This window comes from Neopsephotus bourkii, unplaced genomic scaffold (assembly GCF_033783945.1).
Source record: "Neopsephotus bourkii isolate Nb327-2 ecotype Australia unplaced genomic scaffold, CSIRO-AGI_Nbou_v1 NB_1574, whole genome shotgun sequence".
Taxonomy (NCBI): Eukaryota; Metazoa; Chordata; class Aves; order Psittaciformes; family Psittacidae; genus Neopsephotus; species Neopsephotus bourkii.
The window spans coordinates 4,976,698-4,990,415 of NW_026902050.1; positions in this window are offsets into that span (position 1 = coordinate 4,976,698).

Genomic DNA, 13,718 nt, shown 5'->3' on the forward strand with positions numbered 1-13,718 from the left:
AAGAAGATTCTAGTGCAAAAATAAACAGCCCAAACAGGAAACCATTACAAAACTTTTTAGTTGAAAAAGTGATTTGAAAGGTAGCAGTAAGTGGCAAAATGTGTACACTTGGGTCATAAATTCTCAGTAATGTGGAGCTCTAAACAGTTAGCAAAATTCACCACATCTTTATAAATTGTGGAAAGTATATTTAAAGTATATATATGTATTTTCTATCATGCAGTAGTTTCATATGGTTCTATCTACTGCATACAGGCAATATGCATGTGATTTACTGCAATATTTATGCCAAGCATTTCATCATTTCATGTTGGTCTAAGTAAATGAAGTAGTGCTGGAAATCCTTTTCGTTATTAATACCACTAGAAGTAATGATTTTTGCATACTAAGTTGCAGGTTTTCAGCAAGCAGATCCCTAGATAATGTAATGCGTTTGACCTTCATGCTTAGCAGGGTGAATTCTGATAGTCTATCTATTGTGTAATTGCCTTTTGGTTATTATTCACAAACCCTGGTATTGTTTAATGGGCAGGCTAGTATCTTGCTTGTGAGCTTTAGTTCATAACTGTGGCTCCACTAAACATTGCACTATTTTGTCCTTAGTGAAATCACCATAGTAACATTGCAGGGAAAATAGCGTGCCTTGTATTTTTATCCTGTTCTGAAATATCAGGGCTGGCTAATATTTTTCTTACTTTTGTCCACCTCTCATCTTTAACACTTGCAGTGGCTGGAGGAGGTTGTGCCTTTGGCTTCAAGATGATTGCATTTTCTCCTGGAGATACGTATACAGCTCATCTGTGCAAGACCCCGTGATGCTCATGGAGTGTGGGAGCATGTCATGTAACTGTTCTTTACACCACTCTGCTTGTGATCCGTTGTGCTGACAGCTGTGAGCAAGATGAAAGATAGTCCTTGCTTCAAACAACTGGTAATCAAATGATACAAACCCAAACCCTGTTTTCTGCAGGTTTTTCAGTAAAGTTATTTCAGTATAAAGTTATTATTTCGGCGTATTGTGTAGAGTATTGGGATGGTGTTGTGCCACCCTGGGGGTTTGCTTCCTGCAGAAGGTCTTTGTTCTTTGAGTCTTGTGTCATCCTCATTAATTAATCTCTGTGTTAAAGAACCATTTGTCTGTTTTAGATGAGTGTTTTTGAAGGTAAACTTGGTTTACCACTTTCTTTCAAGAAAACTAAGGAATTTAGTTCCTCAGCAGACCTGTGCATTTTGGGGGAATATGACCACAATTTTGTTGGCAGTGATGGCTGATCTCTGTTACCTTCAGGTTCAAATGCATAAACAGCACAAACTATGTTCTTGTACCTAGAGCTGCATATGGTGACCAAGAGTATCCTTATTCTGGGAATAGCAAGGTCTGCGATCAGTCAGCTGATCCCAGTAATATAACTGGTGCACAAAGGTGCTGTGTGACTTCCCCCATTTCCCAGCTGTGTGGCTTTGATATGGGTTTCCCTGCTTGTTACAGCATGTTCTGCTGCTATGTGAAATGAGAGAGAGCTCTTGTTCAATAATACATTGATAAGTTAAACTCTGTGATTCTGAAAATAGTAATTGGGTTGCCAGTATGTGTTTAAACAAGGAATAAATTATATGTGGGTTTTGGCATGCAGTTTCACCCCTACTGGTCTAAAAACTCCTCACAAAGGTAGGAGTGATTGCTAGCCAAGATTTCCAGCTTCAATTCTTTTCCCAATGAGACTTTATACTATTGCTTTATAATCTTCAGCTGATATCAGCATGTATTATGCCCTAACTGTCATGGGCGATAACACGTTTGACAGTTTTCCACATCCCTGTTAAATAAAACCCAGTAATGGTTTTTATTTTATGGTTGCTCAGTGATAATGAGTTTATGGTTGCTCAGTAATGAGCAACATCCCTTGGCTGGGTACAGAGTGCGTTATTTTTCAGTCTGAACCTCTTTGTGATGCAATAATGTGTGTTTCCCAGCCCCATGCAGTATTGCTGCTTTCCTCAGAAATACTGAGGATGGTTTTGAAAGCCCTTATGGTTGCGGTTATGTCTCCTAAGGGAGGGGGTTACGTCTGCAGTAGTTTTTGCAGGGAAGTCCTCCTGTGTGGGCAACCAGCCCAGCATGTCCGAGCCGCAGTGGGAGGCTCCTCTGCCAACCTTAATTGCTTCCCTAGCCCCCAGCAAATAGAAATAATCTGCTTGGCTTGAGTTACTTTGCTTTGGCATGGAGAATCCATTAAATATGTTCCTTGAAGTATGGCAGAGTAGTGGGTCAAAAAAGTGATGGCATTTTGGTTTCTGATCTGAAAAAAAAAATTACTGTCTGGGGTATATGCTGAGAGGTATCGTACATACAGCTCCAGAAACAAAGCAGAGCTTTGGCAGGGGTTAGAAATCCCTCTTTGTGTGATGATTTGTGACCATGTTGCTGTGTTATTGGGTTGTCAACTTAGAAGAAAAAAATACCCCTCTGCTTTCATTTATTACGCCTGGAAAAAGAGCCCCCGTTTCTCTCCTTGCTCTTGTCTTGATTCATCATGATGTGTAACCCCGAAGCACACAGAGAGGGCTGGTTGCATGCTGAGATCTCTGCTCTTCTCCTAAATACTTCTGTAAGTTATGGTTTCACTTACAGCAAAATAGAAGACAAAACCTGGCCTCTTCCAGCTGCTTGCCTGCCATTTTTGAGATATTTATGGGAGCAAACAGAATTCAGATGTTTGAGGAAGGAGGCTAAGATATCAGCTGGGATATTCTTTGTAGAAATTCAGAGAGGGAAGGAAAATGGGCCACTCTGGCCACCTTTGGTTTGAATTTTTCCTATTCTGTGCATAAAAAATACTATTGGAAGACATGGGCCCAAAATCATTAACAAAACCATCTGTAGACCGTACGTTGGCACAGATGGGTGTTTTGCTTCAGTTCTTGATTAATTGAAGACAAAAGTGTGTGTTTCCTTGCTCTTTATGAAGGAAAACTGTTTCATGGAGACCAGTAAGGCTTGTTTTGGTGTTTGAAGCAAAATCTCTTCTTCTCCTGGAGCAGCTTTCTTGGTGGTGTGATCAAAGTCAAGAGTGCAAGCATGGGGTGGGCTAGAGTAGGGCTGGATGCCACAATGAGGGGAGACAGGGGAGATGCGGTGCCTGTCAAAGCAAATATCTGCGAGGAGTTTGCATTTTGGGTTGAAATAGTTTGACATAAATAGTAGAAAAACACTCAATTCGCAAGTGCTTAGCATTGGGAAATTTATGTATCTATGCCATTACAAAAATAGTATTACATATTACGCCCCCTTATTGCCTTTATTTTACTTATTATTCTTTTTATTGCCCTTATGTTCTGGTTTCAGGGAAATGCATGTTTAATAGACCACTTCAGCAAACAGCTGTCAATTTACAAAAGCTCCACTATATACCAATAATATACAGTAAAGTATAGTATATATTTAGTAAAGTGTAGCTACTTTTCATTAGTTCCTTTTGGGTTTTTTTTTTTGGGTTGCGTGCACAACTCGGCATTAGTGAAATCCGTCCATGCAACACACTGAAAGAGATTCCCTTAGCATACTGTATTCAAAATGGGGTTTAAACATCCTGCAGAAATAAAGAGCCCTACTGCATGTGATTTTGTTCCCAGGTCACGTTAAGTGCAATTACATTTATGTGGCTCTGAATCAGTTTCCTTAAATATCTGGGCTATATATTTAACTTCCCAATGAAATGGCTTATGCTGTAAATATTGAAGCCATCCAGGGTGATTAAATATTAAAAATGACATTTGAAGAAAGCCCCAGTTGCTCTGTGAGCTGAGCTTTCCCAGGTTTTGGCAAAGTTCAAGCTGATAGCCAAGCTTTGTGTCTGGCCACTAATGCTTTTTTCTGCAGAGAAGAACACCAAGAAATCCCCCAGAAAATCCCAGCTGGGGGTTACAGGTGGGTGTCAGAGCCCTCTGCATCCCCAGGACAAAGGCACTGGGGTCCTGAGCCTTAATATCCTCTAACTTCCTGCATCACAGAGAAGTAATAAAAAAATTCCAGGTCTTGAGGGCAGTCCTAGTGATGGGAATAGCTTTGGTTTGCTCCAAGAGCCTAATTTTACTGTCAGCTTTCAAAGAGTTTCTCCTGCCTCTGCACCTTGATGTGGGCATGGCATCGGGCAGTAGATTTACTACATGAATTTCCAAAGAGCAAACCAGAACCCCAAACCCATAGCAGAAAATCTTTCCCCTGACACCATTTACTAGCTCCTTGGGCAGTAAGGTGTCTGGCTGTCCATATCTCCTCTCTCACAAGGCTGTAGCATCATTGAGGGCAGTGATAGAGGCAGTCCTCTCACATGAGAGTTGTTGTAACGAGTCAGGCAGGTGGATCACTATGTTATAAAGCACTTGGTAAATTCAATCTTACTTTGCATAGCATGCCTCCAACAGCTGATGTGAAACTCCTCAAGAAAATATATAGAGAGCAGTTAGAGTGGTCTGTTCTAACACTGCAGAAAATGAAGCAGATTTAAGGAGAAACCTTAAAACAGCCTACTTGCTTCAGGTATCACAAGGTAATTCATTCCTCTACAAGGAGTGCAGTAATAAAGACTAAAGCTCTCCCGCCCAGGGTTTGACTTCTAGAGGTCAAGACTTTCATGAGGAAAGAAGTTGCAGAGTAATAATTCATGGAGAAGGCACCTTACCCGAATACAAAGTCTTTCTATATGTAATAAAAATCCAGTGCATGTGCAGCCCTTGGCTCTGTTGTAATCAGAATTGAATAGCCTAACAGATACTGTTGATTTTTCAAAATTACATTTGTATGGTACTGTTAAATTCCACATCTGACCTAACTGCAAGGGGGAAGAGGGAGAGTGTGGGGAGGAAGGAGGGGTCTGTGCGTAGTGTGCGCAGGCTGGTACCCAAATGAGGAGGTCTCATGCAGCAGCAGCTGCAGGCAATAGGAAAGGAGGGGTTATGGTCCATCTCAGCTTCATCTCTGACATGGCCATAGAAGTACGCCCCAAATCCAGACAGAGCTTCCTTGGACACCTGTGCCTGGCAGAGACATGCTGAGGCACCAGGAAAGCACTTTTCTGCACTATCTAGTGACACCAAGCATAAGTTTCTTAATTACCCTCCCTGACAAGGCTTTATGTTTGCCAGTCTTGAAATAGAGTTAAAAGTCAGAAATGTACAGGATCTGCATGCCTGTGGGGAGGCTGTAATTTCAGGCCATTGATTTAAAGGGATATAAATCAGGAGGGAGAAATAAATAGAGTAGCTGTCAACTTAAATATTGCAGAAGACATGCTTTTTATTTGGTTGGGATTTTTTTTTGAAAAGTGTATTGCCATAATTTGCTTTAAGTGGAAATGACACTAATGGGTTGGACACTGATCTCTGTCCAAGTGGGAATGAGCTCCTGACCACATCTCATTTGTTATCCTACAAAATCCCAAGGGAAGCTCATCAGTTTGAAGGTAAGTTGCTGCCTCTGCTTGTCTCTCATAACCCCAAGGTGCTTGTAGTTCACTTTGTTCAGCAAGACAAACCTATTGTAAGTGAAATGGGGAAGGCAGTACCTAAAAAGACCTGGGATGTCTTTGCATATTGGTCCTGTAACTGTTGTGCTCACCAAAGCAGAGTGTGGAGAAGACAGAAAAATCTATGACTTCAAGAAAACCCCCAAAGCAACCCCAACTAAAAAAAACCCCAAATGCACAAATGACAGCTGTCATGCTATCACAGAAGTCATGTACCAAATCTGAAAATACCCCAAACAGCTAAGATTCTGAAATAAATTTTACAAATGATAGGAGAATAAAAAGTTGTTTTCCTTCCATGTGGGTGGTGAAATTCATACAGCTGTGTTCATATTAGTGGCTTAAGTGACATAGAGTGGCTGCATACTAATTTTACTTTCCATCTGGAAACATCATTTGTTAAATGGTGAAGTGTCTTCATCATACTTTATTTCAATAGGAAGGTGCTTGAGGATTTTGAAAACTTCAGATTCAAAAAGATACTTGTTGAGTGGCCGAAAACCATTTATTAGACTGGTATTTATCATGTATGTGTTAGACTTTTGGGTCCTATGGACCTATGGAGTTGGAGGTCTGCAAAGCCAGGTGCAAAGTAAGGCTCCTCTTCATGTCTGTTAAATCACTTAAGTTATCAGTGACAACCTGGTATGTCTCCAGAGGTCAAGAAACACAAATGCATGTTCCCTTCAATGGATTCCCATCAAGGACAATAATGAGGAAGGACTTTTCTTGACTCAGCAGTTATTTTTTTCTGGAATTCCTGTTATGTTTTAACTCAGCAGGTGAGTTGCAAGTTCAGTTTATACAGCAATGGTCTTGAGAGAGACTTTTGTAATAGAAGTCAGTATCTGAGATTAACAAGAGGTTTTGTTGAGGTTCCTGTTGGGTGCCAGATTGCTTTCCAGCTGAGCAGATACTCAATTTTGGCCTGGATCTTGCACTAGAATATAGGGCTGCCTACAGTTCCTGGTGTTTTCTTTTATTTATCCTCCCCTCTTCCCCCAGTATTTAATTCATTTAACCACTCGTGAATATTGTGAACAAAATTTTTCATACATTTTTGTGCCAAACGATCTGTAGATCTGCAAGAGAACTGTGGGCTTGTTATGTTATTGCCGAGGCTGCAATGAACCCTACTCAGTCTGCATCTCCAGTAATGCTTCACATAGCTGGAGAAAATATTTCAAAAGCCTGCTCCAAAATTAACCCCCTTTCTTTTTGTTGCTCTTGCAGATCAACCAGGTCTGCACACAACCCCAAGCGGGGAATCATTGTAATGTAAGATAAATTAAAGATGATTAAACACTTTCCTGCTTCCCAGGGTGAAGGGCAAGTTGGGACACCACAGCTAACTAATTGGTCATGGGTTATACAGGAAATCTGCAGCATACTTGAACCCATGCATGAGACAAGTGTCCTATAATTGCGTCTTCAGTAGGCTGTGTGTAGATCTGTTGCTCAGCTGTCAATGGGCTAATGGACTTGCTTGTTCCCTACCTTCCTCAGAGAGTGGGATTCAATGTTATGTGTTGCTATGGCCACAAAAGCAGTGGAAAATAGTCATTCTTCTTGCCTTTCCCTGTTGCAGCTATGATGGTTTGAAGGTGGATGTAATCTACTGCACATCCTCCAAACTGTTAATAACATGCAGTAGAGCTGATGGACTGACTGTAGGTTTGGGAAGCCCTAGGGCATAACCTGCTTTTAATGAGAAAGCATCAGCGGAAGAGTCATTAATTTGTTCATATCAAGAGGCTCTGCCACATCTGTTAGCAGCAGCAACATTGTGCGTGTGGTTCCCCTGTGCAAGGCCTGGAAGTTGATGTAGCCTTGTCATGGCTGTGCTTTTCGAAAGACTGTAATGGAAAAGGGAACAGATGTTGTGACTAATTGTCTTTTTTTGCTCATTTAAGCTTCACATCTCAAATGTCAAAGTATTAAAATCTCAGTCCCGAAAATTACAGTAAGAGAATTGAGTTTGTAAGCAAAATTTTTGCCTTGGCTACTGCTACATGTATTCATGTATTTCTCTGCAACTGATTTTTTTTTTAATGGGACTTGAATTCTTCTTTTTATTTCTGTGGAAAGAATATCCAAATACAATGTGCCTTTGAATTAACAGGCAACATCAGGTTCCCCCAAAGCACGTAAGTGGATTGTGACGTGCTGAAATCTTCCACTTGTATGAAAATCTCTTTCCCCAAAGATTCCCTCTGTGCTCTATCCATGCAGCTCATCAAACAATATCAGAGACTGTTTACTGAGTTGCTGGGTCCTTTCTGCAGTTGGCTGTAGAGATCTTTTTGCAGTTTGTCCCTGAGACGTGGGAGAGATGGTACTAACCCAATTCTCCTGTACCCACTGCCCCATTTTCTCCATCACTGTTAGCAAAGGAGGCATGCTAACAATGGGCAGCTGAGTGGTGCCTTTTGGGGTACAACTTTCTTCTGTTTGCATGTGTTGTAAAAAGTTATGCTAACAAGTTTGAAATTTCTAGGATTGTAATACAAGAAAGACCTGTTGGTTGTGGATACGTGAGGAGGGGACATGAAAGATGCAAGGTGAATTCTGTCAAAAGCCACTGAAACTTTGGAGTTGGGGATCACTGTGGAGCCCATGAGTTCTTCCCTCCTGACCAGATAGCACTTGAAAAATGTTTATTTACTTGATTTTTATTTCTGAGGTTATGTGTGGCTTTCTGCTCTCTTCAGCCCCCCCACTCCCCTCTGAAGCTGCTCATAAGGTTGCCACTCGTGAGTTATCCTTGTACACAGCATTGCTAGCTGCAAAGGGCACTGACATGTTTCACTGCAAACTACTGGTGTGGCCTAATTAGCCACAACATAATAAAGTGACGTTTTGACACACTGGGAAGCAAGCGCTTGTGGTAAGAAATGTTTATGATAGAAAAAACCTCTTTTTGCTTGGTCTGCATGCTCAGCAGAAGTAATTCTGATCATCAGTTTTAATGGGGCCTTATTTAATGGCAGACTTTCTTCCACCATTCACTCCTCTTCCACTCCTTGGTACGATAAAGAAAGGGGCTACATAACATTCAATTCTCCCCAGATCTGCTGACATTATCTGTGCCTCAGTGCCACCCCCTGTCAGGCCTGGTGGTGCTACGTCCCTGTCTCCTCCTGCAGCCAAGAGCTATCAATTAACTTAACTAAGCATGCACAAGATGGAAAATGTTAGCATTTATTTTAATAAATGCATTTGAATAAGTGCTTTTGGTGGCACTGGTGTGTATTATATATATATATGTATTTTTTTCTTATGAGGGTCTGTGATACTGCAGAATCCCCTGGGGTTGTTAATACAGTTTAAAACCAAAACTGAGCTGGGTAATAATATTTAAAATAATCCAAACACTGCTATTTCACATGTGAAGTTGCCTCTTGCTTTTTTCCAGTATAAATCTACCTGGCTATTAAATCTGCTGTAACTGATGTGGTCCTTATTTTTCAAGGATGCATTAAGGGAACTGTGATTGAAAGATGACATAAAAATTATGTGGTGTTACCACTGAGATATCTCTGATTATAGTTGCCTTTTACATCTTCTGTAAATTCCTGTTTGCTGTGTTATTTCCCTGCGAGGGTTTGTGAGTATTGAATTAATTTGGCAGCAGGAGGTTCTAAAAAACAGAACATATTTGCATGCCAAGGAAAACTGTAAACACAACCTTATCTGAACTTCATCTCCTGCTCAGAAGCCTTGTTCCTGCGGTAGGTGAGTAGCTCAAAGAAAGGACCTAATTCAGGATGAAGTTGTGGTACTGTTGACTGATTATGAGAGGAGGTGCTACAGCAGAAATAATTTTGCTTTAGTTAAAGTTAACTTTTCCTTCTGTGGTTTCCCTGAAAATCTAGGGTTTATCCATAGGGTATTGCATTTTATCCATGTGTTTGTAGGCACACAAGCACCTTGTTTATTAGCTACTTCTGTGGGGTCTGTCTTTCCTCTGGTGGCTAGGACATGGAGGAGCAGCAGCAGGATTTCAGTTTGTTTAAGATGCAAACTGTGGAGTTTGCTCAGGTGTTTATAAATGGTTTTCTGAGTACCTTCCAGGACTGTTGCAGACTGTTTCAGAAGGGCAACAGCAGGTAACAGTTGAATGTTGGAAATGTGTAATTGAAAAATAAGGCAAACGCAGCATCTGGTTTGCTTTCTGCTGCAGCACAAGGCTTCACCTCTACCTTGCTAAATAGCTCTTAAGAGGGATGATCATTAAAAGCTGGCAGGGACTCAACTGGAGTGCATGTGTGCAGTGTGAAATAAAATCTATGAGTGTGGAACACTTGGATCAGCTGACTGCCCAGTTTGTGGCTTTAAAGAAAGAAATAAAATAAAAAGGAAATCTACAGGTAAAAAAGTAAAAGAAAAAAACACCCCAAAACAACAACAAAACAACCCCAAAACAAGCAAAACAAAACAACCCCACGCCATTTTCAGCGCAAAGCTGGAATGATGAAGATCACTGCAGCAATTCCTCCTTTAGTGAGTGACCAAGAGGGAGTAGTGGCTGCATCCCCAGTGCTGCCCCCTGCCATGGCTCTGGTTCATCCTCACACCCCTGTGACCCAGCGCAGGAACTGCAGATCTAATTCTTTCTTTCCCACTGGTGGCATATGTAGGAATATACCGTGCCACAGAAAGCCCTTCCTGGAGCTGGATGCCATGAAAGGGGGCTCCGGCTGGAGCAGGAAGACAGAGCGCCAACAACTGACAAATGAGTACAACAAACAGAATACTTTTAATGAGATATAGGACATAGAAACAGAGTTATTAACTAGTCTACATTTGAATAGCATGCATTGTATTGCCTTTGCAAATTTTATTTAGCCAAAATTATTCTTACAATTTGGAAACTGATGTATTGACTGTGACTATAAATTTTAACATTGCTATATTCATCATCCATACTTAAAACAAGTTAATGAATTAATTCTTTGAATGAGGAGTTATTGTTTGATGAAAAATATGATTTTTTTTCCTGTTCATAATGCCAGAACCTGAGTATTTAGTATCAGCAATGTTTGCTTTTGAATGTCAAACCTGCTAGCTTTTGAATTTTGTGCCTACAGGAACAAGAATGTTCTTGGTGTGAAAGGCTTTGTAGAGCAATGCTTAGAATGGTTGTGCCTTGTAGGTTTAGACACCAAAGTCACACCTCAGGGTTCCTCTGGCCTGTCGTAGCTAATCGGCAAGTGCAAATGGAAAACAGTGACTGCTTGCAGACCTATCCATTATAATCCTTGCAGTGATCTCTTGCTGGAGTCTATCCTGTGTCATTGCCTTTCTCCTATTGTTCATGTTCAGTGATAAAAGAGAGGAAAAAAAAATGGCAGTAAATAGCTGAACAGAACATAGTGGAATACAAATTTTCTGTATATACATTCACTAAATATTTAGATTTAAAAAATAATCTTTTTAGGTACTGCAGATTCCTCCTGTAAGTAATATTTGTTCCAGTCATCTCAATTGAAGAGTATTAAATACAGTGCAATTAGTTACTGTTCTTCTGCATAATAACAATCTGAAGAAGCTAACATGTCTGCAACTGTTTTTTCCAGCAGAAATAAACCTGAATTTTGTGGACATTGAAAGTTACGAACTTGATGCATGCAATGAGGAAGAATGCTATTTCTTTAGGTACTTAGTGGTTTAGGAGTTGGAAACAAGAAATAATGGATGAACAGCACTGTGTTTGAATAAATAGTATTCCATTTCTCTCACTAATTTTTGACCTACTGCAGAATTTCTTATTGCAAAGGTTGGGTCATTAATTATATTAAAAAAGAAAAGTAATCCCATTACATGTCCTGTCTTAAAAATAGAAATCTGTGGAAATGTAGAAGCTTGGAAGTAATGGCTTTAATTTTCACTCTGGCTTTAATGATTCACAAAAGACTTGCTTTTTGTCACCATAAGGCAGATCATGCCCTTTGCTTTAGAGGAGGGCAGCCAACTGTGGCCTCTATTTAAAGTTAGGAGTTGCTGCCATGAAACAGCTCTTTCAAGGTGATGCCTGCTTTGCACAGATGTGTTACTGGTTTCTTCTTTATCCTGTTAGTGAGGAAAGATGCAGATGCCTGGGTTGCTGAGAGGCATGACCATGGGTTCTGCAGGTTGTGCTGGGATGTTTGGATCCTGGGAAGTCACTTGAAGAGATGGTGGTTCTTCCAAAGCATTAGCTTTAGCAATGCATGTGAGAAAGGCTTGGGGGTGTGCAAGGCACGATACAGTATGTGGCTCAAGTCAGGCAATGATTCTCTGTGCACTCAGCCCCATCAATGAACCCAGTACTCATTGAGATGAGAGGGAGACCACAGTTTGCTTGCCATCAACTGTAAAAGACATATTTGAAGACATGTCTCAGTGCAATGAAGCTATAAATGGCACACAGGCTATAATGCTGGTCAACAGGATGCTCTCATGAAGAACTCTGTATGTATTTTGGAATTGATTTCAGGAGGTCTGTCCCTGTGCAGACATGGTCTCCTTCATTTTCTCTTTTACTATTAGGGGCGCATGTTTTCTTTTGAGGCTCCCTAGGACTCTGAAAGCTTTAACATGCATTAAAAATGCACACTTTTTAGCTTCCTGCTTCATCACCTTGTCAGCTGCTATTGAGCTGCCATAGGGAAGGAGAGGGATAGTTTTTCTGCATGTCAAGTAGTCAGCTAAAAACGCCTGAGCTCTACAGGGGGTGCTCTGAATGAAGGCTTTGCAGTGCAGTGCTAATCTCTTTGGGAAGAAAGATTGAATGCTTTTCAGCTGGGAGGGAAAATTATAAATACAGATATTGGAGCAAACACATTTTTGATGACAGAGGCTTTAAGACCCCTGAGAGGCAAGAGATCCAAGTCATGATAGGTGCACCTCATCTCTAAAATTAATTGAAGGGCAAATGAGAGGGAAAGCTAATGTCTGTGGAGTTGTTGGTGTGACATGTTGTCGCTGAATTCTTGGGAGATGCTTCCAAAAAGCCAAAAGGATTAGATCTGGGGAGAAAGAAGAGATAAGAATGATCAGATGGCTGAGAAGCCTGGTAGAGGGGGTAATTGCTCACTATAATTGAGGAGGAAGATAGAAAGAACTTGACACAAATGCTTGACTTAAAACAGTGGGAGGAATTATAAAGAGTCTTCAGGAAAAGTAATTAAAAAGCGAAAAATTTCTGTCTCTTTTGTAGCTAGAAAAAGTCATTTAGATGTTTAGCTGGTCCTAAGACCACCATCTCTCCAATCATATGTGAGAATTTGGTATGGGTTGCTATGGCTGCTTGATCTTTGGCTGAGGAGCAAGGTGGGATTCATGGTGCATCAGCTTATGGAAGACTGTATCAAATACATACATATAAACTACTAAATTATTCTTTATACCCTAATACTTAATGGACCAAAATTGTAGAATTGGGTAGTTCTGAAGGTTTAAAAACTTACAAGAAAGATAAGGGAGAGAAGGTTCTGGAAGAGATGTGCAGGGGAATAAAACCTCTTGTTGACATTTTCAAGCTATGGAACCTCTCCATAAGTAGCATATGCTAAATCAAAGACTAGACCCTGACATACTTGCTTATGTTGAGTAAGCACTTTGGTCCTGTTTATTTCAGTGAACTGATGCATGCTTATGACATTTTACTCCTTCAGGTACTTAAAATACCTGGTTTTGATGAATCATTGGGAAATAATCCTACTTAATGTGAGGAGAGATATCAGAAAACAGCATTACGTAAATTCAGGTGGTCTCGAAGTATTGGATTTCTGTCCTTTACCAGTGACTTCAGTGTTGCTTATAATGCTAATGAGGTTTAAGCATCCATTTTCAGTTAGACAGAATTTATCATTGACTCCTTGATAAGAAAAATGGATGTTAGTTCAAAAGCTAGCTGCCCAAATGCTGTAAAAGCCCTCTGACTGGTACGGACTGTGTGACAGGCAGGAAGATTTAATGATTTTCCTTACGACCAGAGGGACACAGACCTGATCTGAAATAAGGGCTGTGAGTAAAGGGCTTTTAGAAAGCATACAAGGTAATTGAAAAACAAAGATGAATGATGATTTATGCGACTTCCCTTGTGCAGGTATGATTTAGTTTCATTCAGAGATGCACCAAGGTGGGAAATGGTGCTGTCCTTCCCTTTCAAGTCAGAGGCTGAACTCGCAAGAGACTCCTGTGAGCCCC